General features: G+C 43.5%; 1 long non-coding RNA gene across 1 annotated transcript in view; it reads left to right on the top strand.

Annotated features, from left to right (window-relative positions):
* LOC122217843 overlaps positions 1-12,328 on the top strand; it is a 77,825-nt gene that overhangs the window by 64,423 nt on the left and 1,074 nt on the right. The gene's annotated exons all lie outside the window — the stretch shown is intronic.

A 12,328-nucleotide genomic window follows, 5' to 3' on the forward strand; every position in this document is an offset into this window, starting at 1 on the left:
AGCCTGGCTTAACAATAAGCCTATTTTGTCGAGCTCTGTTTAAGAATCAGCGAATTGCAGCAGTAGTACCAAGCAGATGAACAATGCAGTGATCACATTCCACTCTTGAAAATCAGTGTTCTGCCTATACAGTCGTGAGCTGTCACCAGCAAGTATCTGACTGCCTCTTCCTGGCCCTGACTAAATCGGCATAAGGGCAGGGATCATGTCTCTATGAGGCCATCTGCCCTGTGGTTGATCAATCCATATTAAGTGAACAATATTAAATCAATGTGGTATACATCAACGTTAACTTCTTGGGATAAAACAAGACAGGGTCTCCATGTCTTCTTACTATCACCCATAGTCTTGACCATCATTTGAAATTTCAAACTACTTAATGTAAAGGCATATGACCCCTAAAGGTTACTGGGTAGCATCGCCTTGGGGACAGGACTTCTGTGGGAAACCCAGTGTGTCTAAGAGTGTCCATTGGGCCTTGGAACGAATTGGTGTGAGCTCCCTTGGTAAAACTTGTATATGGTTTAATCTGTTACTCAAATCAGACCTAAGAGACTCAGACAAGTCAAGAATGCTCCTCGGAGGTGTGTGAAGTCTCTGAGGAACAATAGAGGCCCATAAATAGCAACAGAGTACTTTTGTAAGGAACGAGAGACTGGAGGGTTCTAGGCAGTAAGACTTTGCCTCTGGAATTGAGTGAGAGTAGCAGAAACCACACACTTTGATCATCAGTTCTGCTCACTGTTCACTGACCCTGCATTGGGCCAAACAGGTGTTGGCTGATTCTTCTCCAGAGCCAACCTTAGGGCAGTCATGGTGGACAGAATCTCAGACTTCTCGAGAGAGACCTCAGCCACTCCCCAACTAAGCTATGATTCTGATTTCAGCTATTCTACTATAGGACAGGCAGTAGACTTGGTAGTGTTAATTGCAGAGTCACTAAGAAGATCGTGCCCTTAAATATTGCCTCACCTGATGCTTAATTCTGCCAGTTTAAATCCACTTGCAAGTGACAGGCATTGCTTTCCTTTGAGAAAGCAACTACTGTACTGATCATCAAGAGAATACCTATCATTCCCTATCCTTCCACTACTGATATCTACAAATATACACACTGTATTTCTTAGATTTCCTTACCAACTGGCTTCCAGTTAGGTTAGGCCAGGGGGAGGCCTTGGCAGGAAGGCAGAGGGCAGAGGAAGGGGAGAAGTTCTGCTATTTCCACCCTGCTCTCAGCCTCGGGTGGTGTCTCTCATGGTGTCTGTGTTTCTTCCGTGGTCCCAGCTCCTACGAGGCAGCTTGAACATGGCTCCATATCCTCCAGGTAGTCCAGGCTCTCCTCCCTTGGCACCTCCAGCTCTAGCTGTTACTAATCACTGCCTCGCCATCTCCTGTTGGCTTTTCACGTCTTCCAACCTGTTTATAGCTAGTTCCCCTATTAATTCCCTTTAGTGAACTACCTGACATAGGCTCTGTTTTCTTGTCTCAACTCTGAGTTATTCAGAGGGTCAGTATATAAATATTATAAGTAAGCTTAATGGTTATTTTTGTCTACAAGACCTACAGTAGCAGGGAAGTCCTGGGGAGCTCAAAAAAGAAGGGCTCAAAGGGGAGAAAAGGTGAAGAAATTTCCATAGGTCTTGTCTACCCTTCCAAAGACCCTTCTGACTCTAGTGCTGTGTGGGAAAGCCACAGCCTAGCAGCCCCCTTTCACCACCTTCACTTAGTACTGTCAAGTGCTCTCAGGTTTGACACCATGTATGGAATCTCTGCCCCAGCTGAAATGTGTTCGCTGGCACCCGTGATTCGTGAGCTCCCAAGTGCACACTTTTGTACATTCATCCTCTCTCTTCCTCGCCTCTCTGTCTACATGGCTCTCCCTCCTTTGCAACCCTGCTTAAAGCCTGAGGTTTGATCACCCTGTTCTGTTATGTGTCCTTCAACAAGTTATAGATGCACTCTGAACTTGAATGCTCTTGTACTCTTTTGTTTCTTTTTGTCAGAAATCTTGTAGTTTTAATTGTACATGCTTTCCTATTTGGCCAGTAGAATTTAAAAAACTTTTTTTAAATGTTTATTTATTTTTGAAAGAGAGAGAGAGAGAGAGTTTGTGTGTGTGTGTCTGTGTGTCTGTGTGTGCACAAGAGGGGAAGGGGCAGAGGGAGAGAGAGAGAGAGGGAAAGAGGGAGAGAGAGAGAGAGAGAGAGAGAGAAAGAGAGAGAGAGAGAGAGAAGGCAGGCCCGTGCTACCAGCACAGAGCGCAATGCGGGGCTCGATCTCGCAAATCTTAAGATCACGACCTGAGCTGAGATCAATAGTCGAACACTTAACTGACTGAGCCACTCAGGCACGCCTTGACCAGTAGAATTTTAAGGTCCAGATAGCTACCATGTGGACCTTGTCTACTATTTCTTCTGCTGCCTGTTCCTACCCCTCCCTCAGCCCCACCAGTCCCCGGCAATTATAGCATTTAGAATTGCTCTAGTGTGTTCAACAAATATTGATACGCTGCCTAAACAAATTCCCTCAGCTAGGAAGATAGGCTTATATCTATTTGTCAGGACAGCATGCTTTTTTGTGGGAACAGCACTGGTCTGAAAAACTTCAGATCTGTTCTGTCTTTGACAGACCATCCCCAGTAGAATCCAGTCTTCAGGCATGAGGTTTGCTCAGTCATTATTTGTATTTCTCCCTGGGCCTTGCGTGTTTAAACTACATTTGCAATGCAGTTGTTTTCCCCCCACCCTGAACCTCCTGAAGGGGATTCTTGCTGATGGCATCTGTGGCAGAGACGAGCTCATGCCTGAAGGATAAATTATTTATGGTGAATGGTGCCCTAATGGATTGTGTGATCAATAATGCTTATAATAGTACAGCAGCAGACAAATCACAGAAGGGCTCAAACACGCATCTACATCATTCTGAGAAGACAGGGTCCACCAGATAGCAAGAAGAGAAAAGGGTGCTCATGACATCCACTTCAAAACAGTTCTAGATGAGGAGAAAAGGGTAGCATTCTTTTTTTTTTTTTTAATTTAAAGGGACAGATCAGCTTTTCATCATGGGGATCACTGTACCAAAATGCCCCCACCAGTATCCACTTAACAGAGACAAGCCTTATTGCTCTAATCTAGGGAAGAGTCTCCCATATTTCTCAAAAGCTAAATTTCTCCCAGTGTTGTGGTTTATGGCCTGTCTGCAAGTAACGAACACATTACTATCTGTTGCTTAGTGTTAATTGCTTCACTATAAGGCTTTTTTAGCCCTAGTTCCTAAGCAACATCCAATATCTCAACAGGCCTCTTTGTGCAGACATGATCCCAAGTTTAAACTTTCCCAGGACTGTTCTTTTTTTGCCTGTTGGAAAGCTCCCCTGGCATCTCCAACTGCAATTTCAAACTCAACATGTCCAGAAAGTGGTATTATCTCCTTATCTCTCCCCTACCTCCTACCTGCTGCCTCAGCCTGTAGCACGCATCTGCCACCACCACCCCAAAAATCCCTGCCTTTCCTCTTTATCTACTGATGTCCTATCTATGGCACCAGCATCTTGTGGCTCACCATGCCAGGGCACCATACTCTTCCCTTGCAAGGCCCGGCTCAACTGTCACTCCATCCTTGAAGCCTCCTCTCAAATCTGAACCCTCCTGGCACTCCCACATCACTCATCACATTCTAGCTGGTATTATGGGTATTTGTTTGTACATGCATCATCTCTCAACCTACAGTGTGAGTCCCTTTAGGGTACAAGCAATGTCTTAATCATCTTTTAAATGTCCTAAGAAGACTAGCACCATGGTAGACTTACAATTCCAGTTTGTTTAATAAATGATTGAAGAACAGATCTTACAAGCAGGTGATGGTTCTGACACAGGCAATGTTTGCTTTCTTTATTGCCTCTACCCCTAAAGTGTACAACAGTGGGAAGGAATTAAGTCACATCAGGGGAATTCTAGGCAAAAGATCTCCAGACCCTATTTCACTAGGCAGCACTCACTTCCCCTTTCCTGAATTCTAGTAGGTATTTCACAAAGACAGTCAGAGTTCCCAGTATTGTTCCCACAGCTCCAGCTGAACCGAGGAATTCAGGAGATAATCCCGTAGAAAAGAGAGAGGAACCTGGGCTCTTCTGGGCTGGTGTGGGTGTGAAGAAGCTACACTAGGCATTTCTAAGATGCTAGAAGTTTCCAAAGGAAAGAAACAGATCCTTTAAACTAGAAGCACTGGAAAGGGTCAGGGGTCACTACAGTCTGTGGCTTCATGTGCTACAATAATGAAGCAAGGTTGATGGCAAGAGCACAGGGCCTGAGGTTTCACCTCCACACACTCACATAGGCTATCTCATCTTTTTGAATTGATAGGATTGTCTTGGTAGGCACTGCATAGAGGATATAGAAAGACAAAATTATTTTTCCATAAAATTCATACAAGTTCCTATTCAGTAGGAGGACGTTTAATAAATGGTAATTTCTTTCTTCACCTGCTTCAATTGGTACAGTCCCTGGTACAAATCCTAGGTGTCACTCTCGAGATAAAATCACTATATAATCTCAAAGGAAGGCTTTCCTTCAGGCTCTAGAAAGGGGCAGTAATGGGTTTGTGGGCATTTTCCCAGTCTACGTTTCAGTACACACATCACATGGAGTCCCAACATGTGTGGAAAAATCTCTCCTTGTTACTAGGCACCGTAAGGCTCAATTGTTGCAGTGAGAACTTTAATTTTGTATTTTCTCACTTGGGTGCAATTAAGTTTTCAAACATAAAATTGAGCTAATGTCATCTTTGAGCATTTCATTTAGTCTTTTTTTTTTCTTATAAAGGAAACCACCCTTGAATATATTTGGCTGTGATTGCACAGTCAAATAAGGACATATTTAAATATTCAACTGGGTAACTGCATCTACAATCTACTTTCATTATTGGCTTCCAACACTACGTGGATAGGAACACCTACCTTCATAATGTCTCTTGATGTTCATTTCGGTTTCTTGTGAATGACATAAGCATTACTTAGCTGATTTATTTCCCCTTCTAATCTTAGCAAATCACCTGATTTTCATTGAGGATGATATCCATTCTGGAGATACTGTTCAGGATGACTTCAGGACTAGAAATAGTATCTGGCTTATTTTTAGTGCATTTTTACCTAAGGATTTTACATATGAATGGGAAAATGAAAACATTTGGAAAGTCAACTAACTGTACACAGTCTTATTTTGGTTCAGTGCCCATGCCAAAAATCAATTTTATAATTCCTGATTTTTCCTTCAATTCCTCTAATTATTTAAAGAAAAGAATTTCAAAGCACTGCATTTCCTCAATACCTTTCAGCAACAAGATTCTTCTTTCCTGTATAATTTATTTCCTGGTCCATGGTAGTGTTCAACAATAAATCATTGATGAGGGCATGAAAAAAATGAAGAAAAAAAAAGGAAAGAAAGAAATGACAAAGTCTCCCTTGACCTCCTATGGTCAGGATGTGCAATGACCTTGTCTCAGGGTTTTATAATCTGAAAAAACCCAGCCAATCCAAACCATTGCTTGAGAAATCAAAAGCATATTTTGTGTACTTCTTTTTGCAATTATGCTGCTTTTTGGAAACATAAATCCTCTGGAAAAAAAAGTGATCATGCAATTCCATGGCAGGTTGACCATGTATGAGAAAATATGTACTTATATTATCGACTGTAACTGTTTGTAACTTAACAACTGAGGCCCGGGCTCTCATCTGATTTTCAAAGCTAGGCAGGATAGGGCAAAAATCTTACCAGAAGAAAATTCTTAGGCTTCTGACCTCACTCCAGCAGGAAACAGTGTTGGGGACAGAGTTCTAGGAGGCACTCAACATGAATCTCTCTGGAGCCAACATCCAGCACAACTGCCATCTCTGAGGAAAGCTATGGTTATAAGCTTGACCTGCTCTACTAAATAAAAAGGTTATGAGATCGTAAGTAGCGGTGAAGAGTTGGTTGGATTGAATATTTTTGAAGCCTATCACTATAGAAGTGTCAGAGAGAAGATACTTTAAAATCTCACATACTCCACCCCTGCTGACTCTGCAGAGATGAATGGAAGATGGATTACTTTTTAGCTGAAAGGCCCTAGGAAGGAAATTTTAATACCTTACTCTTTTAGAACTTACTAGAAGTAAAAAGGAAAGAACAACAGAGTTCTGTACACTGTGCATTCCTCATCAGATGCATTAATCCTCCTCACCTGCGACTTCACCTGTGCTCCCATCTGGAAAGCCTCTGTTAGTTTTCCATCATTCTCCATCTCCAGTTCCACTGTTGGGTGACGGCTGCCCTTCTCCCTGGACCAAAACCTAAGAACCCTTACTTTTTTTTGTAAGCCTGGCTCATCACACAAATGTCCTTTCCTCAGGCCCCAGTTTTTTCAGGTGTGTGTAATGTAAGAAGATGGCTGCCCAAACCAACCAGCTCCTCAGGCTTGATCCATTGATAAAAATGTCACTGCCATTAGAGAGGTGCCAGCTCTCTGTCTTCAGGTGGTGGCTTATTCCAGAAGAAGGCTGCCTTGCACCTAGATACGGTGTGTTTGAGGACAGAAGTGAAGAGTATCTCATTTGAAAACACCAAGTTAATCCATTTCCTTAAAACCACTTAGACACTAAAGGGCAAAAGCAGAATTCCCACTCGCACTGTTGGCATTTTTTGCCTCAGAACGATTCCTTTTCGGTCAACAAAGTGAGTGCTTTACAGGGCCTGGGCTTGGCTTGAATAGCACAAGAGAGACCAAAATATCTTCCATCAGAACCTTCCCGGCACAGATAGTCCTCCACCTACAGGCTCGGTAGGCCTTAGTTCCTTCCTCACCCCAAATGCCCAGCATGACTACCAGGCCTTCTCTCCAGTGCCATTCTGAGCCTCTGCCAACATCGAATGATGAGGCTGACATTGATTAGTGCTGCTTATTCATGTGCTGTGCTTTCCGAGGCGGGGCCAGGTGCTGCCAAGCACCTGGAAGAGAAGCCCGGTTCTGACTGCTATTGCCTCTGCTTTCTAAAGAAATCTGTACAGTGCCAGTGAGTGTGCAGATGCAGGCTTTAGCTTGCCTCCCCACTCTCCCAAGGAGAGATGAGGAAGCTGGAGCAGGAAGAAGGGAGGGAGGGAGGTCAGGTAGAACTATCAGGCCTCTCTGATCCTCCAGCTCTCTCTCTCTATGAAACAATTCTGGTTCTTTGCTAATGAAGCTTTAGTCACTGGGAGCATTATGCAGTCAGAGAGTTTTGCTCACAAATATGGCAGAGAAGCTATGCTCACCAAACCTGTTGCCTTTTTCTCCTAGACCCACAGCTAGATGACATTTCCCCGCCCTCTTTGATTAAATGGTGCCTAATTCATGTGATGAGTTCTGGCGAGTGAAAAATGAGAGGAAGTAATGTGTAGTACCTCCAAGGCAGGCCCATAAGACCTCCTGCATAATCCTGCATGCCCTCTCATCCCCATTAGTAGGCTCAGGGTCACCCAGGGGGAGCTTGGGAACCATGCATTAAAGATAGAAAATAGGTCCCCACATGACTGGGGGGAACAATAGACTGTGGAGTGAAAAATCACCTTCAATGTGTTAAGGCCTGAAGACCTTGAGGTTGTTGTTACAGCAGCTGGCCTTCCTTACCCTGACTGATATGACCATCTCCTTCCTCACCAATCTTAAAATTCTGTGGCTGCTGCTCTCAATTTTTTATATCAGAAATAAAGTCTCCAAACTAATATATCTTTAAAAAGGCAAACAGGGGCACCTGGGTGGCCCAGTTGGTTGAGCATTCAACTCTTGATTTTAGCTCAGGTCTTGATCTCACGGGCATGGTTTCAAGCCCTGCATTGGGCTCCGTGCTGGGTGTGAAGCCTACTTAAAAAAAAAAATACAACATTTTCATTAAAAAAAACAAAAAAGGCAAAAGACGTTGTAATTTTAAGAGCGGTATTCAAATCCTTTGGTCTTAGAATTCGTTTGTATCCAGTACCGCTCAGAGTAAGTAAATTTCATGAGAAAGCTTTGGTATTTCTAGTTTAATCACAGATGGAAGCTACAGTAATATTTGTTGATATGGAGTCTAACCTGTATCCTATTTAGCTTCTAGCTCCAAGAAATTCCCACTGACAGCTGAAGAGTTTTAATTCCTTGAAAGGGAAAAATGAGAAAAGAAAAAAAAAAAAAGGAAAAGTGTGGGGGCAATTATGAACTGGCTTCTTTTATCCTCATAAATTCATGTGACTTCTGAGTTGGTATTTAGCATTACATTTATCTGTATAAATTCCTTGCAGACAAGGCATTTATATACCTCACAATGGCTAGCACAGTATTTTATAGTTTAATGAATATTTTAGAATAAAATTAGTCTGTCCACCTTTTTCTTGCATTCCTTGGACTTCCCTGTCTTCAGTCATTTTGCATTTTTGGCCTCAAGAAAAGGATAACATAATGGAAATTAGAGAAAAGAGGAATACATGATTAGCTATGGAGAGGAAGGGAGGTAGAAGAAAGCCCAAAGGACTTAGAGGCTGGTGGGTCCCTGAGATACATTTCTGTGTCCCTTTTCCAGAATTCAGCATGGGGTGGGACTGGGGAGGAAGGACAGAAGCCCTCTTTTCCCACCTTGGTCTGTTCATCCTAGAGAAAGAAGGGACCTGCATTCCAGGTTCCCAGCTAGAGCTCAGGAAGCAACATGATCCCATAAATTAATGTTGTTCTCATGCCCCAGCATGGTGTGGGGCACTGGTAGGATTATGTTAGTGGTAAAAAAAAAAAAAATGGGGAAAGATTCTGGACAGCCTTTTGGAGATTTCTGAGGCTGAGAATTTTGTGGCAAAAGCAGTGAACACCTTATACCCAAGAGGTCCTGGAAGTAGCTGAGAGAGAGCTGGATATGGAGGAGTCTCAGGGTCAGGAATAAGGGATGAGTCAGCAGCCACCTGGTGAACCAATAACGGAAGACCAGATGGCAAGGTGGACACCTCGGGGGAGGCCAGCATGGATGGTGAATGATCCCGAGGACCAGATGTCCCCTACAGTACATGGCACTATGTAAGCCTCCAAAATGTAGATGCAATCCAGGGAAGGGTGGGAAGGGAGAAGCCAAATTAATTGAAATTAAATTTCTGCCACCCCAGAGGAATGGAGGCTTCAAACGAAAAAAAAAAAAAAAAACAAAAACACAAAGAATTAGGTTTCTGACACACCTGATTCTGTGGAAGGAAACTGATACCTGTTAAACATGTGATCCAAGAAACAGACCTTAAAGAGGCAAAGGGATGTAACTAGTATTGTGATTTCAGAAAAAAAGAAAGTCTTATTCTCTCCCCTCTGTGCTGGTGTGTGAATTTCCACCATCCCAGTATTTCTCCCCCTTCAATTTAACATTTTCCTCTTAAAATACACATGCTGTTGAGAGATATTAACCTTTTTCCTTGGTCACGTATTCCTTAATGTGAATCAGTTTATCCTGTATTTTTCTGAAGGCAGAGTACCAGTGAGGAATGTTTCCCAGATAAGAGGTGGAGAGAGAAACAGGGTGAGGGACGCACAGAGAGAAAGGAGGGCTGTGGGAGGGCAGGAGAGAATGAATGAACCAAGGGGCAAAATAATGTGCAAAAAAGAAAGAGGACTTTGCCTACCTCGTAATGTTGGGTAGGAACAGCCATAAAGGTAGAGCTAACTCTGTGTTATTACAAACGGCCCTGCTTCTCCTCACGCTAGCTGCCCTTCCCGGGAAGGTGCGGCACTTTCTGTGATGCATCTCTTAGTGCTGTGTGGGCCAGGGCAGCAGATACCAATCCGTGCTCATGTAGAGTCACCAGACCTCATTCCCTCTACATATCTCACAGAACCTTACAAATGAATGAATTCATTAAGCCCGACCGTACATCTGCAAGACAAGGCCTATTAAATCAATTAAGCATTGATAAATACTATTTCAGTATAGACATGGTGTTCCTAACAGGTAGAAAATATGATTCAGAAAAGTCCCAGGGCTTGTGAAATAATGGCTTTCTCTTGAGGAGTTAAATCAGCCTTTTGTGTGATGAGGCTGCAGCAGGGACGGAGCATATAAAGCAGGTGTTTGCTGTGACAGGAATCTGAAAAGTTAAGCCAGGGGAGAAACAGGTAAATACAAGTGAATGTAAGACCTAAATCCCACAGCAAGGCCAGTGACAGGGAGAGTCACTCAGAACCACAGAAAGATACTATTAAGAAGGGAGAAAACAATGCCCAGTCCTTTGTGTACAAGGATAGTGAATTATTAGTTGTTTTTTTCCCCTCATCATGACCTTGTGATATTGAGTAGCCTCCCTTCAGACAATCAGTGTCGACATCAGCTACATGCTCAGATCAATAGACATTTCATAAGATGTTGGGAAACTGTGTTCTCAGAGGCAAAGCTGGCATCCTGAGTACCTTGTCAGCCCGCCATGTCACCTGCTTTGCTGAGAGATTAGGATGTGGAAAAGGGTCAGCGTCCTTCAGCGGCATCAGTGAGAGAGGCTTTTCCACTGCATTTCAAGGATGAGCCAGTCTGCGGGTTATTTTCCACTAACCCAGGCACGTGGTCATTCATTAAATCTAGAAATAAATCATGCACAGGGCCCTGGGGGAACTGTATTTGTTTTGCATGGTTCTAATACAGCACATCCAGCTAGAAAAGACAGCCGCTCCACACTTACCAGTTCTGAGAAAATAAATTGTTGCTTATTTTCAGCCTCTCTGCCCTAAGAGATTGCCCATTTCTGGTTTGGGATTTCCAAACAGCATTTCTTAAAAAGAACGTGCTCATTAAGCCCATTTTGGATTTGATCCTGGTGAATATCCATGCCGGTGGGGGCTGTGAAGAACGCCCTGAGATGAGTGTGCCACAGTCAGATACTGATTCACACCTAGGCAGGTGGAACTCCCCTGCCAGAGTTCACACAATGTGCCCAGAGCAGGCAGTCTGAATTTTCATTGTATTAGACTCACCCAAGAACCTGTTAAAATACATATTCCTGGGCTCGGATCCCAAAGATGCTGATTAAACAGGTCTGTGGCAGAGACCCAGGAATCTGCATCTTTGCAAACTCCTTAGGTGATTTTCCTGCACGTGCTCTTGTGACCACACTTTGTGCCAAGCCCAGCCAGCAAGCAGTGCAACATGGAGGCCAGAGCAGTGTCTTTTCTCATCCTGGGTATAACTTTCTCTCCCTGCTGTTCTTGCTGACTCTCAGCCTTTGCCCTTAGGATCCTTCCTGCCTGGATTTATTCTGTCACTCTGTTGCCAGATCCCACTTGGCCAGCCCGACTCTGACCACTGACTCCTTCTGGAGAGCATGCGTCTGTGTGGCTTCAACCCCAGTGTGAGAGTGTGTGGCAGATGTCATGTTCACATGGGGTGGTGGTGTGCAGTGATAGTTAGGGCTTCAGCGATTTTTTTTTTCATGGTCCAGGGCTCCAAGGTTACTTTTTTCTAGTACTTTATTCCTTACCTGCCAGCCAAAGGTACCAGACATAGGCTCCTACGAACTCCCACCCAGGAGAAACCTAAAGGGGAGGGATCCCCATCATTATATTATAAGCATTTTCTTCAAGAAGGAAGGAAATATAATACTAAAATCTCCCAATTATCTGCATTAATGAAGAAAGCCATGGCACAGATAATCCAATTATTTTTTACTCTGATATTAATTGCATGGTTTCTTGACAGCGATATGCTTCCTAACTGTGCCTTGTTTTTACTGGTATATGGCTGATATTTCCTAAGCCATATGCCGGCTGATTGCATGGGGAGATGGGAGTGTGTGGGATGGCCAGGGGAAGTTAGTGTGAAATTTGATTTCAAATTTATTATCATAACCACATTTATGCGCAGTGTACAAGCTCTCAAGTCACAGGGCCCAGACATTTGGACACAGAAAACCTTGGACAACAAATAATTGTAAAAGCGAGAACGTAGGTCAGTAGCTGCCTCTAGCTGTGTCCAGATCAACAGAAAAAGAAGCAAATGTGATACCAGGGTTGATATGGATGGCATCACCATTTCCGTACATTGTCAACATTTCCGGTCATGGGGTTTGGGGTACGATGGCTTCATATGGTCCCTTCCAACCTTGAAATTCCCTGAAACTAGAACTTCAAACCAATGGTCAGATGTGGGTCTAGAGATGAGGGTGACCCTTAATATAATCTCTATTAGCCCAAGAAACAGAACACAGCCACTAAAATTCCCTGCTGTCAGAATTTGGACTCATTTCCTCCAAGTTTTTAAACAGGAGAATCCAGCCAGTTGGTCAGCCAATTAATATGTACCCAGATGAACTCTCAAGGGCCCAGGTCC

The sequence above is a fragment of the Panthera leo genome, chromosome B1 (assembly GCF_018350215.1).
Source record: "Panthera leo isolate Ple1 chromosome B1, P.leo_Ple1_pat1.1, whole genome shotgun sequence".
Lineage (NCBI taxonomy): Eukaryota > Metazoa > Chordata > Mammalia > Carnivora > Felidae > Panthera > Panthera leo.